The sequence below is a fragment of the Palaemon carinicauda genome, chromosome 6 (genome assembly GCF_036898095.1).
Source record: "Palaemon carinicauda isolate YSFRI2023 chromosome 6, ASM3689809v2, whole genome shotgun sequence".
Taxonomy (NCBI): domain Eukaryota; kingdom Metazoa; phylum Arthropoda; class Malacostraca; order Decapoda; family Palaemonidae; genus Palaemon; species Palaemon carinicauda.
In genome coordinates this window covers 127,296,006-127,311,382 of record NC_090730.1, presented here as the reverse complement: position 1 = coordinate 127,311,382, position 15,377 = coordinate 127,296,006, and the positions used below count along the sequence as shown (strand labels likewise).

The window sequence follows — 15,377 nt, the reverse complement described above, 5'->3', positions numbered from 1 at the left end:
GTGCCTTTGGACATCTCACCCTCTGAGGGAGGAACCTAATCGGTTTATCCTCAAAGGTGGATAATCTTTTAAATGCCAGAAGCTAACCATTGTATTGTACCTTTTAAGAGGCGATAACCTCAAGCAGCAGAGTAGATGATGAACGATTTCATATTAATGATAAAAAAAAATATCTTGTTAGTAGTTTGAGCCTTATACTTTCCAAATATTTAATTTTGGCATGGAAGTATAGATTGGAATTAGGCTACTACCATAGGAGTTTTATATGTTAATCTTATATTGCCTATATTTTTGTCTGATTTGCCTTTTGGTGCGTATGACTACCTTTTTTCCACGAGGGTTAACAGTAAGATTGAATGACCAAGTGTGCATTGACTGTGTGCACGGTATGTCATTGACAAGATAGCAGCAGAGTACGGCCACTAAGCTATTCGTCTACCGCCATATCACTGAATACAACGCCACTGAATATATATGGGGCCAAGTAAGAAACTATAGCTAGAAAAATAATTATGAAACACTAAGGTGCTACTGCAGGAATCACTAGGTAGAATAAAAGATTGGGACAAAGCTGTAAGACCTACAGAGACTTTGCAACATGAAGATACATATTAGAGTATTGCCATAAATGACGACGACATTGAACTTTTCCTCTGACGATAATTCGCCATAAGGCCATTGTTTCTACCAAAAAATTATTTATGTAGTGTTACGATATATAATCAATAAAGAACTTTGTTTTCCTTCAAAAGATAAGTATTGAAAGATGCTACGTATAATGCCAACATCTTTACAGCAGTATTTACTTTATCCATTAATACAAATTTAGAATATATGAAAATACATATAAAGGAAGGAATAGAATATGGAATGAAAATATGTAAACCGTTGTAGGCTACATATAAGAACCCAACCTTTAACCTCGACCCCAAAGATCTTGAAAGCAAATCTAATACCCTCAACCATTGTTCAATCCAGCTTAACGTTAGATGTTCTTGTTTTAATTGTTATAAAGGAAAGTGATCGAAAGAGGAATCCTTCACTAAGTATTCTGAAAAAGACCTGGTCCAACGGCAAAATATCGTAAGCACAGGTTTATAGATTCACATTTAACCAAATTAGGACTACTTCAATCCACACAAAACTGTGGTAGAAAACCAGCCAAAATTACGATTAAAAAAAAATCGAAAAAAACAGTTGCATAAAAAAACGACCTTAATACTTACATTTATCCAATCTAAATATGCTATAAATTCACAATAGCCCAAAATACCCACTGGTACATCGAAAATATTTACGAAAAAAAAATCAAAACACTAAATTACTACAAAAGAAAACGCGTTATGTTTTAAAAGATTTTCATGGTTTCACTTCCAAAAATCCTCTCGATGACAACGAACAATTAGGAGAGTTGCGTGAAAAAGTTTTCCCCAATTTTGCACTACAACGACTGGTACAGAATACAGTTTCACAGGGTATACTAAAGCTTCAAAATATTAAAAAAGATTTTATAATAGATATATTAAAGTTATATTGCCTATCACGTGTATGTACTCTTGACCAGAAATCTCTAGGTAAAACTCAGTTAAGCAGTAAAAGAATACTTGAAAAATGTATACGAGAACATTTGTACAATATTAAAGGACATGAAATCCCTCTTGGGAGGACTTGCATCCGGAAGTATGAAGAACTGTGTGAAAAAAAGCAAGGAATTTGGATAGTTTGACACGGCGATGTCAGTATAAAGATCAAATTTGTAACACCAGCACTTAAATTCCACGGAATGTAATGCTTTGGATATGGGAACTTAACACCATGAAAGTATAGCCAAAAACAATGAAAATTTTAAAAGAATACTTACATATGATATCCATGTTTAACGTTCACATCCTCAGCCCCATGTTATAAATGGCTTAGAACAGTCTGGAGGTTCAGAATGTAGAACTTTAGAAATCAAGGAAGCAGAAATCCTTGTTCTGTCGTCCTTGGGAGACCGGTGGCTCCATCTGTATTTGGTCTTCAGAACCATTATTGCTTATATAAATCCTAACATTTTTATAGAATTTTCCATTGGAAGCCCCTTCATTGATACTGAAGAACACAAATTTATTAGAATTATAGCAAAATTTCACCTCAAATCAAATTTTGATGAAGTTTCTGTTCCTTACCTAGGACAAATGATAAAATTTTTTTAAATATTTTCAACATTATTTTGTAAACAGCAAGATAACACTAATTACACTGGTGAAAAAAAGAGGATGGGAAATAAAAACAGGGCACAACTGAAGTGAATCACTGGGCAAGATCTTCTCTCTTATCAGATATATTTTGTAATTTTGCTTAAAAATATATGGTATACACGTATAATTTCAATAATTTCAATACTAGTATGGAACTTTTAAGAAAAGGGTTTTGCAATCAATTTGGTAGCATTGTTTCGAGCATTTTAGGCACCAAGGTGTGGTAGAACATTTAGACTTAACTGAGTGTGGAAATGTGTTTTTATTCTTCAATTACCTTACATGGATACAACTGCGTTTACCTAAAATTCGCTTTTAAAATAAGAAATTTTTCTGCACATCGTTTATTGCAGTGTTCAGCCTCTTACATAGACAAATTCTGATAAGAAAGGGTTGACCAGTTATCATAATTTTATACTATGTACATAAGATAATGCACATGTCTAGTTATAAAGGCAGTTACTACTAGATAGGAGAGAGTTTACTTACTTTCTCAATGTCATATTTTAATATGTTGCAAACTCAAAGCCTCTACTTCACTCATGAAAAAATCAGCAAACGTGTTTCTGATGTCATCTGCTGCCGGTCAGGCTCCTTCATTCATAAAATGTTCAAGCTCTTCTGATCCATTTATTGTTAAATTGTTTTCAAAATGAAACTCATCGTGTTCTCATACAATACTATGAAGAACATAGTTCTCTTTGAGAATATGCATAACAATATGGAGAGATACATTAAGCCTTAACGTATCTCTCCATCTTAACGGTTAGGGGATGATGGAATAACCTCCATTTGTTACTTAAAAATCCAAATGCACTTTCATCATACCTTGTACCTCAACTTGACGATAACTGAATACTCTCATTTTTACCCTTAATAGTCATCCTCCTTATAGCAGCTTTAAGTTTCCATGCAGACCAAATGCTTAATCCCCTAAAATACATAAGGCACACATGATTTATGAAAACCGAGCTATAGTTTTGGTTGGGGATAGTGGACGGAGATTTTGGTCAGTATATCTCTAGTAATATGTATTTTTGAATTTGGTAGAATCCCAGTCTTTCCCATACGTTCTAATGTTCTATACATATTACTTTAGGGATTTTAAGTTATCAGAGAAATTATTTTCATTCTTCTTCACTTCCCCAAAGAGAGTAGCATATGTGGCATGCGTGTCTCCTTGGGCATTTAGTGGGTGCACACAGGGAAGTTTTGATCGTCTCTTCCGCTTCTTCTTTTATAGATATAAAAGAGAAGGTTGTTAGTCCCTCCTCTTATCCATCTTGTATCACACTGCATATTGATTTCCATATTGGAAAAAATCATTGACCTCTGTAGGCGGAGACCGCGCAAATAACCGGTGTCGTCCGCATTAATTGCAGCGTGGAGACCATCTCAATGTGAAAAGAAAATCGCCTTAATTCCTTCTTTGTTTACCGACAATAACCTCATCTTTTTCCACTCTTCAGGCATTACCACTTGATACCCTATTTCATTTTTTAATATCTTCAGGCTTTCCTTTACGTCTTTCCCCATATTCTTGAACATTCTAGTACTCTATTATCTCTTTATTTCTATGATTCCTGCCTTTAAAGCTCTTCTGCACAATTTCTCCCTGCTCGTCCTCTCTCTCTCTCTCTGACCACTGTTCTTGTCCAAAATATCAATTTATTAACTCAAGTGTATTCCTGCTGTAGTAAATGCCTCTTCTTTCTTAAATAAGTACAAGTAAAATTTACTGAAATCGTTCTTTATTCCTTGCACATTTTATATTAATTCTCCTTCTTCAATTTTGACTGCATACGTTTTGGTTTCATTATGCCCACCCCTCTTTAAAAGAAATCCAAATAAGGCTGTTCCAATTATTATTGCCTTTTTCCTAATAACTACTTTCTATCGTTTTTTTCCTATCTCCTTGATTTTTGGCTTCATCATTCATGATATGTTTATCTATGTTTTTTTTTTCTGGAGCTTTAATAGCCTTCTTTTTTTTTTCCTCGGGTGTTTCCCCGAGTCTAATCTTTTTGTTGTTTCTTTTTCTTATCAACTTTCTTACTCTTTAATTTTGGCTTTTGTTGACTATTGGTTTTCTTGTCACTCCTCGCTATGATTTCGGCAACTTTTTTTTTTTTTACTTTGTATACCTGTCATTTAGGCTATCTTTTAAACTCGCCTTGTCAGTTTCCCTTCTAAATATTAATGGCCGAGTATCATTTCTTTGTTGGGTCGTCTTTGCTCTTTCTAGCTGTCCAATTCATATCCATTAACTATGCTTAATGGTCGGTGTATCTTACTAGTATATTATTTGGTGTGTACAGCTTGTCTTCAACGATGAGCATTCTGTTTTTTCCATCTTCATCCATATTTTTTATTATCCTATAGACTAGCACTGCCTTCTTTTCATTCTGTGTTCTCGTCCATATCCATCACATTTATCATGATAACCCAGGTCTTTGCTCCTTTTTCGTAGCAGTTTCCCTGTATTAGAAACTACTTCTTTGTTTTCCTGTATGATAGAACCTGTTTTACAATTAACCTAGGTTTTTCAGTTTCCCTTCAGCCTCCATTTGCATTGCTTCCTTCTTTTTACACTATCCATTCTTGTTGTTTTTTACTTTGCTTCCTTGTGGAAAAAATAGTGTCATTCTTGTTCATTGTAAGGATAAAAACACTTCTGGTTCATGTACCTCACAAAGTCAAACTTCCAATAATCGAATCCCACTTGACCAACTGTCATACTTATTCATATCACTCGTTTCATCTCTTAAAAACTAGCCTCAAATTTATAAATACACCCAATAGCACAAGAATTGCGATCAAACATCATGATATTCAAATATTGAATTTGAATTCTGAACACCAAATGCTATTTCTGAAGAGGAAAAAATGGTTTTGGAAAACAAAAAGGCTATGAGAGTGTTTGATAAAGGTCGAAAGGCTATTCCAGCCGGTATAGTATTATGCATTGCTAAATATCACTAACTCACTTTAGTAGTAATTAATCATTCTGTTTGCTTCATTTATCAGTATATTTTCATTTCTTTAGCTATAATTCCGTATTAATTGTACCTCTGTGGAAATATATTTAAGTGCGGGAATTTTACTTTCCTAGAGAACCTCCCCACAACAGATATCCAGGATCCTTTTCTGGATGACTGGAGCGCCATCAGAAAGAAACCCAAATTGTTGTGGTTCGTAAACTACGCACACAATTTTAAGTCCAGATAATTTGTGACATATATTTCATAATCATCATCTCCTCCTACACCTATTGACACAAAGGGCCTGGATTAGATTTCGCCAGTCGTCTCTATCTTGAACTTCTAAATCAACATTTCTCCACTCATTATCTTCTATTTCTCTCTTTATAGTACTCAGACATGTAGGCCTGGTTTTTTCCAACTATTCTAGTGTCTTGTGGATCACAGCTGGAAGTTTAGCGAATTAATCTCCCTTGCAGAGTGCGAAGAGCATGCCTAAACCATCACCATGATCTCATTCCCATATGGCACTCGAGTAATCTCTCTTATAGTTCCATTTCTAATCTTGTTCTGCCATTCAACTCCCAATATTCTTTTGAGGATTTTGTTCACATATATCTACAAAATCTGTTGGGTATTGTTTCAGTGTCATACCACGATTCATGTCCATACAGTAACACCGATCTCCCTCAACTGATACATAGCCTAATTTTTATGTATAATTTCAGGTGATTTGTCCTGCGGTGCTCTGCTGACAAGGCCAGTGCCATCAGCATACTCTAGGTCAGCAAATTTCCTGTTACCAATCCAGTCCAATCTTTCTCCACCATCGCCAACTGTTCTATGCCTTACAAAATCCATGAGGAGGATTAACAACATAGGTGTCAACACATTCCCTTAGAGTACTCCACTGTTCACTGGAAATTTATTTGATAGGATGCCACTAACATTAACTTTGCACTTGCCATGCTCATGAACAGACTTAATCAAATCTACAAATTTAAGAGGAACTTTACAATAACGCAGGTCTCTCCACAAAATTGGCCGGAGTACACTATCAAAGGCTTTTTCATAGTTCACAAATGCCACCAAAAGTGGATTTCTATATTCTACACATTTCTGTACCACAGGTCTTGAAATGAAAATTTATTCAGTATAAATTCTACCTTTTCTAAATCCTGCTTGTTCATCTCTCAGCTTTGCATCTATCTTTCTCTCTAGTCACTTTAGAATGCGCATACTATATATTTTCATGACAACTGATGTAAGTGTGATGTCTCTGTAATTATTGCAATCATTCGGGTCTAATTTTTTGACATTTTCAACAACACTCCTAGCACCCATTCATCATTCATGTAGGCTAATGGATTTGATAAGACACCACCTCAGTGTGCAGACTCTACGCCGAGCTCGTAACTGGTACACCCCAACTAAGGGTGCTGGACAATAATCAAAGGCAAGGACAATATAGCAAGGGCCTGAGGGAGAGCAGTAGCGTATGGAAATATTTTTATCCTAAAATCTGCCTGTGAGCTTAATCTTAGTATGTGGATCGTTCACTTTAACAACTCCGAGAGGAGATCACTTTCGTTGTATGTTTCAACCAACAATCCCTGACTCAGTTTCTTTAACTTGAAATCTCTTGCAAATGTTTTCAAGTTCTAGAGATTCTTAGGAGTCTTGAACAAATACTCGTTTGATGTAATTTCACTGATACTTCTACAAAGTATGGGGAATCCGAGAGAATCCCTTTCCTACTTCAAAATGAAGAAATCAATAAAATTACACTAGATTATCAATTAATCTAATATTTTTCATCTAAAAACAAAAATTGAGTTTGAAGATTTCGATGGTTGTAAATTAAAAGTAATAGATACCTTTGGGTTGAGTCGATGGAAGTAGAAAGTATCTAGGTATCCAAAAATAATGTTCAAACTTGGAAAATAATTTCAAATATTTTAGTTCTTCATATTGGTTTATCCAGAACCTAAAAACATCGGTGAATATAAAAATCACTTTTTACTCAACCAAGGCCATTAGATCCCTGATCTCGGAATTGAAAATAGAAAAACTAATTTTCAAACATATCGAATGGCTACCTTTAGTTTACTTTATGGGATCTTGGTTTATATTTCTTGTTGATTTTTCCAAGTGTACTCTATTCTGTTCGTTGGCTAAAAGCTTTGTTCACTTTATATAGTCTCTTATTTAAACTCTGTTCTCCTCATTCTCTCTTACTTAATCTTTAGTTAATTCATATAATCTCTCATTTAATTTTTTCTCGTTTCATATAATCAATCTCTGGTCTTTATGTAATTTCTTATACAAGATCTACTCACTTCACATATGATAAAAATAAAGTGTTTCTATATCACGTCACTGACGACGAACATTGATTAATTTATGGCAAAAGACTGATACAAAAAGCTCATACACAACACAGTGATACAGCGATTGGGTATTCGTGAACATGAAGGAATATTAAATATAATATGATTTTGTCTTCTGCCACTTGTCTGTCTTCAAAATGAAATTCATGATTCATTAGTGTACAGTCTTGATTTTCATTGTTTAATTTATATAGGTTCACAGTCTAATTCGTTTTTCATGCTGAATTATCTTTATTGACATATACTAGTTATATTTTCAACAGAAATTTGAATATCTATTCCAGTCTGGGTATGAAGAATTATTTAAATTGTAATCTGCAATCTCTTAAAATGAAGCAGAATTCCCTCCGTATTTGCTGGTTATACTGCATTTCTAAATTATTATTTCAGATAATTATTTCTTAATGGGATGAAGATTATTAAAGATTTGTTTAAATTTACTGATACACAGTATTGGTAAACTTCACCTATAGATTCATAAAAAAAAAAAAAAAATTCACTCAACATCGTTAAAATTTCCCCGTTACTGAAACATAACTTTGCACGGATTTCAACAGGATTTTCGAAAGGCATCTGAAATTCATATACGCTTGTCGCATTTCAGACAGACGGGCAAAATATTACCGTCGATTTTAAATCTCGAACTGTTTCTGATATTGCTCCATTCCTTTAGCATTTTTGTTTCGATCACACTACCCTCGATCAACATGGATTCCATTTGAGTCAAGAGCATTCTTTTATTCCAGTCCATTGTATTACAGCAGATCTCAGGAACATTGTGTGTTTGTTACAAAATCAAATATATAGATACATAAATATCACGCTCGCGCACACACACACACACACACACACACACATATATATGTGTACATATATACATGCACATACATACATACATATACTGTATGTATTTAGGATATATACTTACACATACTTAGTATATGATACACATATATATTCATGTATGTATATATATATATATATATATATATATATATATATATATATATATATATATATATATATATATATATATATATATATATATATATATACATATACATACATACATATATATACACAAACAAACACACACACACACATATATATATATATATATATATATATATATATATATATATATATATATATATATATATATATATATATATAAATATATATATATATATATATATATATATATATATATATATATATATATATATATATATATATATATATATATATATGTATACACAGTATATACATATATATATATTTATACATATTCATATATATATATATATATATATATATATATATATATATATATATATATATATATATATATATATATATATATATATATATATTTGGGCTCAAGCTATGTCGTCCTGATGGAAGTTCCTATAGGGTAGCTTCCTTGGGTATATTACAACTACGGCGATATTCCCAGAGAATTTACCTTAAGGTACCAGAATTCTAACTCCTGGAGCGAGTATCCCTCGTGAAAGGGATATCGCGACATATCAGAGGACGTATTCTAGACACGTCACATGGCAATCTACATCCTGGACAGAGATTTCGTCTCGTAGGAGGTGATTGACGAGATACGAATTCGGGAAAGAAAAAGGGGGAGCCGCTCCCAAGGCTTCCCTATCCCCCGATTCGTATGCGTGCCTGGCGCCAATCCTGGCGCCATCTGTATTCCTTTTTGCGTAGCTTAACAACTCGGTGTTTTTTCCTGTTTTTCTCGCAAATCTTGGATTTATTCGGCTTTTCATGGCTTCTCCGTCTTCGTTGGCCTCTGATAAGTTGAGTATAGTGTCTGTTATGTATAAATGTAGGCTCTTGGTAAAATTTTGAGTGATTAATAGGATTAATCTTTGATACAAGAGCCGTAGCCTACCAGAGGTGTCCTGGACACTGTCGCTCGCTAGGTATAATTTAGTTAGTCAGAGCGACATTCCTGGTTGTTTTGCTTTAATAAATTTTAGCTATTTAGCTTTACATAGGATTTCCTTTCGTGCTTAGTATTATTTGGCGAAGTATTCGCCATTCTGGCCTACGCTAGGCCATGTAGCCTAGTCGTTTGGTCCTAGTACTTCATGCATGATTTTGGTTTTTCCGAGTGTAATTAAAATTTTATTGAAGCTTTAGGCTATATTTTATGCATTTTAGACTGTGTGGAATATTTCCAAGATTGTATACGTGTGAGTTTCGGTGAATTAGGTAATCAATTCTCTTGGTGCCTAGGCTAGTTGCTTATGGAGCCTTAGTATACTTTATCATACTCCCCGGTTGCTTTCTTTTCTTCGGAAAAGGTATGCAATCCCTTTCCCTCTGTTTAAGCCTTGGGCTTATCCCTAAGTGGTTTTTTCCGAATTTATTTTCGATAAAACTATACTAGGGTGTTACTGTACCTTCCTGTTCCTGTAGTTATGGTTCAAGAGGGACAGAACAACAGAGTTTTTAGTCTGAGTCTGTGTTGTCTGGCTTGGGGCAGAGTCCCCCTCGCTGACCTAACACATACAAAGGGTGAGATAGCCATGTCGTCCTGATGGACCCGCCCTTGCCTTTCTAAGAAAGGGCTGTAGGACCCCTCCCTACATACAGTATCTGTAGCACCTCGTGTACGCTACAAGGAATACAGATGGCGCCAGGATTGGCGCTAGGCACGCATACGAATCGGGGGATAAGGAAGCCTTGGGAGCGGCTCCCCCTTTTTCTTTCCCGAAGGTTTCTGTAGTTATGATTCCTTCTTTTGTGATCTACCAGACTAGTCCTGTTGCTGTTCTCGGGGGAGGATAAGTTCTTCCCTTGGGAGTAGCAACGCCTTCCTTGCTTTGGTGCTCTGGAAGCTGGCAAGTATTGCTGGCCTTTCCCCTTAGATCTCCCTTAGGCTAAGATAAGTTTCTTGGCTGCGGGTGATCTGTCATTAAAGCAAGGTTGGCAGGACCCTCTTGTCCCTTCCCCCTCTATCTCCGTAATGGCCTAGCCATTACTGTACTGTACCTTGCCGGCCGGCAGAGCTGGCCGGCAGGGGTCTTACTGTACTGTACGTCGTTCTACTTCTGGACCTAGTATAGGTTGGGATGTGGAATTGACTCAGCCCATTGCCGGCCGGCAGAGCTGCTGGCCGGCAAGGGTCTTATGTTTTCGAGTGCTGCCCGGACCTCTCTTGGTCCCTCATCCATGCCTGCCGGCAGAGCCGGACGGCATTGGTCAAGGAAGCCTGAATTAGTTTCTCCCCTTCCTTATATGCACTCTTTCGGTTGCCGGGCTTGGGGGTTGTGTACACTCTTATCCCGGCATCCATTCTATTTTCTTCTAGTGCTGTACCTGTCCCGGCTGCCGGCCTAGGAGGCCGGCTGCCGGCCTATGAGGCCGGCAGCCGGGCAGGTGTAGTCTTCTGGTTCTTTTGCTGCCGGCTGGCATCGGTCTTGTACCTTTGCCAGCCGGCTTATGTCAGTCCTTGTCTGCCGGTCACCAAGAGTGTGGCCGGCAGCTGGGTACTACCTTGTGTAGTTGCTGGCCGGCAGCCATTGCCGGCCAACACTGGCTGTTACCGGCCGGCAGTTGCTGCCGACCGGCACAGGCATTTGAACCAGAGTGCTGCCACCCTATAGCTGTTAAGTAGTATACTTTAAAGCTAGTTGTGGTGTATGCCGGCCGGCAAAGGCAGGCCGGCACACATCCCCCTATACTGTACTAGTATTCTTCTGTATAGCATATACAGTAAGAAGAAAACTATAGTAAAGGTTTAGGTACAGCAATGTATCTTCTAACACTATTGTGTTTTCTTGCACAGCCCTTTGCTGTTGCCCTCAGATAGGAAGCTGAGTTCTTCCCTGTCTATTATCCAGGATTTTAAAATCATTGCTTAGGTGTGAGCTCCACCTGTTTCCTCTGGAAACCTTGCATTGGTTACTCTAGAAGAGATAAACCATTTTGATTTTATTATCTGGAAGGCTGCAACAATGGGTTGTGAGGGAAACACAAGTGTGTGTCTTTCCTTTATGAATTGTTATGCTATACTATGCATATCCAGTGATACATAGTTCACTTGATACTCATGGAAATTTCTTCTCTTTACAGGAGGACCCTCCGAAGTGCGGAAATGTTTTCTGCAATGTCCGCAGCAAGAACCTCTGTGACATGAGTGTTGTAGGAGACACGCAGCATGCACTGTCTCCAAGGATGATCTCCAGTATTGGGACCCTCAGGTATGTACTGTATGCACTAACCTGATTACTGAGGCTTTTGATTCCCCTAGAATGGTGGAATCAAGGGATATAGCAAGGGAAAAGCTTCGTACTTGGGTAAGGGGCTTCAAGAAGAACACCTCTGGCCCTTATCTTCCAAGTGAGAAGATGAGGGCGTATCTTTTTCCCCAGGCATCAGCTGATGCAGTGATTCCCCAGCCTCAAGAGGAGATCCCTCAAGATCAAGTCCAGGTGGACGTGGAAATCGCAGTCGCGATGCAAGACATCCAGTTGGATGACAGGATGTCTGACCTGGACGAACATTTGGAAGAAGACCTCCTGGCAGAAGGTCAGGATCAAGTTCAAACCCCGGATGTCGTAGAGGATGAGGTCGACGAGGTGTCGGCTACTCCGGTTCAGATGCCGGAGCCTATCCCCTCAACATCGGCTGGTCTCCCAGTAGAACTGGGACAGGACCTCTCTTCGATTGTTGGAATGATCCAACAAATGCAGAAGGAGAATCAGGAGAAGGCGGCTGCAATGGAACTGCGTATGCAGTCCCTGGCAGAATCACATGGGCCCCGGAAAAGGCTCAATGTGAAAGACCTTCCCATATGCTCAGATGCTAACCCATGGAGGTATGCTGAGCACATGCCGATGACGACTGGAAAGATCGTCATCTCGGATAGGCTGGGTTCAGTTCCCCTAGAGGAGGTAGAATTCTGGCCCAGCAAGGCATCATATCCGGACTGCTATGTCCGGCTGAGAAAAGAACCAGGTTCAAGGGAGGAGACAGAGCCGAAGGAGGTCATTATTATGGACCACGCTAAGGCTCAAGCCCTACTTTCATCCTCGAAGGTAGCTGCATTGAGCAAGAGGCTCCCTTCTTTTGTGTCCTCTCCTGATAGAGCCTTCCCCTTTTTACAGAAAGGGTTTGCGGCTGTCCTAAAGGCAGTCGAGGCCGGCAAGCCTTGCCCCTCCCTGGAGGAGTGTAAACCCTTGTCGCTGGCCCTGCCTATGGACCACAAAGACTGGAAGGATGTCCATCTGACATTCTCAGTGGGAAAGTTGGAGGCTGATATTGCCGGACGGCAATTCGGCGAGGACCTCCCCAAGCTGTCCGACTCTCTTTTACGAATGGAGTTCGAGACAAAAGAAAGACTGGCTGCCTCAATGTCTCATCAGACTACTCTTGAGACGATGGCAAGTGACCCCAAGGTCCATGAAATGTTCATGGTAGTGGCTAAGTCTCACCTAGCCACAGTGACGAAGGACCTTTATGGCTTCGTCAAGGCAAGGAGAGCTTGCTGGGAGTTCGTGTTCACCGGGGCTTCGGTGAGACACGAGCCAAGGAAGTTAATCTCCTCCAACATTTGGGGAAAAGACCTTTTCCCTACCGATGTGGTCAAAGAGGTTGTTGATAAGGCTGCCGTGGAGAATAGAAACCTTCTCCAGAAGTGGGGCCTGGCTATCAAAAGAAAATCTTCCCCGGATGAGGGTCCTCAACCAAAGAGGAAGAATATGAGGACTAGGCTACCGTCTCGGCCAGCCAAGCCTTATAGACAGCAACAGCAACTGCAATTGCCATTGCCTCCAGTGCCACAGATGGTGGCACAAACCCCGACTACTTTTCAGTGGGTACCCCAGGCTGTGCCAGGTCAGTCAACCACATTCACCCCAACGTTCGAAGGACAGTCTTCTTCCTTTCGTGCAAAACCTAGAGGAGCAGCCAGAGGCTCGTCTAGGCGCCCCTCAAGGGGAAGGGGATTCAGAGGTGGTCGTGGTCAGGGAGGCAAGACCTCAGGACGGCAGTCCAAGTGAAACGATACCGGTAGGAGGGAGACTGATGAAATTTTGGGATCGTTGGACCTTCGATCCCTGGGCCCAAAGCCTACTCAAGAATGGACTGGGCTGGAGCTGGTACAGCACTCCACCCCCGTGCCTTCGGTTTTTCCAACACTCCACCCCCGTTTTGGAGGAGTACGTTCAAGAACTGTTGGAGAAAAAGGTGATCCGAAAGGTGAAGTCCATCAAATTCCAAGGGAGGCTTTTTTGTGTTCCCAAGAAAGACTCGGAAAAACTCAGAGTCATTCTGGACTTGTCGCCACTCAACAAATTCATAGTGAATTGCAAATTCAAGATGCTAACACTGCAACACATAAGGACCTTACTACCCAAGAGGGCATACTCAGTCTCTATAGACTTGTCAGACGCCTATTGGCACATTCCAATCCGCCGTCGACTCTCCCCCTACCTAGGGTTCAGGCTACAACGGAGACTGTACGCCTTCAGAGCCATGCCATTCGGGCTAAACATAGCCCCAAGGATTTACACGAAGCTTGCGAGCGCAGCTCTTAAACAATTACGCCCAAAGGGAATTCAGGTAGTAGCCTACCTGGACGACTGGCTGGTGTGGGCAGCATCCGAGACCAAATGCTTGCAAGCTTCCAGTCAGGTGATCCAGTTCCTAGAGTACCTAGGCTTCAAGATCAACAGAAAAAAGTCTCGACTTTCTCCATCCCAAAAGTTCCAGTGGCTGGGAATCCACTGGGACCTTTTGTCACACAGTTTCTCCATCCCGACGAAGAAAAGGAAGGAGATAGCGGGCTCTGTCAAGAGACTCCTAGATTCCGAAAGGATATCAAGACGCGAACAGGAGAGGGTACTAGGCTCTCTCCAGTTTGCTTCAGTGACAGACCCAGTGCTAAGAGCACAGCTAAAGGATGCAACCGGAGTTTGGAGAAGGTATGCATCAAACGCGCGAAGAGACCTGAGAAGACCAGTGCCGCCTCGGCTACGTACTCTTCTCAGACCTTGGTCCCAAGCCAGACATCTAAAGAAGTCGGTTCTTCTTCAGCCACCTCCCCCGTCGATGACGATTCACTCAGACGCCTCAAAGGAGGGATGGGGAGGTCACTCTCATCGGAAAAAAGTCCAAGGGACTTGGTCCAAGCTATTCAGGACCTTTCATATAAACTTTCTAGAAGCTATGGTAGTGCTCCTCACCTTAAAGAAAGTCTCCCCGCGTCACTCGATCCACATAAGATTGGTGATGGACAGCGAGGTGGTTGTGAGATGCTTGAATCGACAAGGGTCGAGGTCACCACCTCTCAACCAAGTGATGTTAGCCATTTTCCGATTGGCAGAAAAGAAGAAGTGGTACCTGTCGGCAGTTCACCTTCAAGGAGTCCGCAATGTGACAGCGGACGCTCTATCCAGGTTCACACCGATAGAGTCGGAATGGTCCTTAGACGCAGGATCATTCTCCTTCATTCTGAATCAAGTCCCAGAACTGCAGATAGACCTCTTTGCGACGAAAGACAACAAGAAGTTGCCCCTGTACGTGTCCCCGTACGAGGACCCCTTAGCGGAAGCAGTGGACGTAATGTCCCCCGACTGGAACAGATGGTCCAGGATTTATCTGTTCCCTCCTCACAACCTTCTGTTGAGGGTCCTCAACAAACTGAGATCCTTCAAGGGGGTAGCGGCAATAGTGGCCCACAAGTGGCCGAACAGTATGTGGTTCCCCTTAGCGTTGGAACTACAGATGAAGTTCGTGCC

The 15,377-nt window shown here is 39.9% G+C and overlaps 1 long non-coding RNA gene and 1 pseudogene across 2 annotated transcripts in view; one reads left to right on the top strand and one right to left on the bottom strand.

The window, feature by feature from the left end:
- LOC137642185 (uncharacterized) overlaps positions 1-2,081 on the bottom strand; it is a 35,876-nt gene extending 33,795 nt beyond the window's left edge. For both annotated transcript variants that reach the window (XR_011044667.1, XR_011044668.1), the window contains exon 1: positions 1,862-2,081. This is a non-coding gene — a long non-coding RNA (uncharacterized lncRNA). The remainder of the gene's footprint in view (positions 1-1,861) is intronic.
- Positions 2,082-5,126: 3,045 nt separating this feature from the next.
- LOC137643226 (DE-cadherin-like) overlaps positions 5,127-15,377 on the top strand; it is a 94,084-nt pseudogene continuing 83,833 nt past the window's right edge.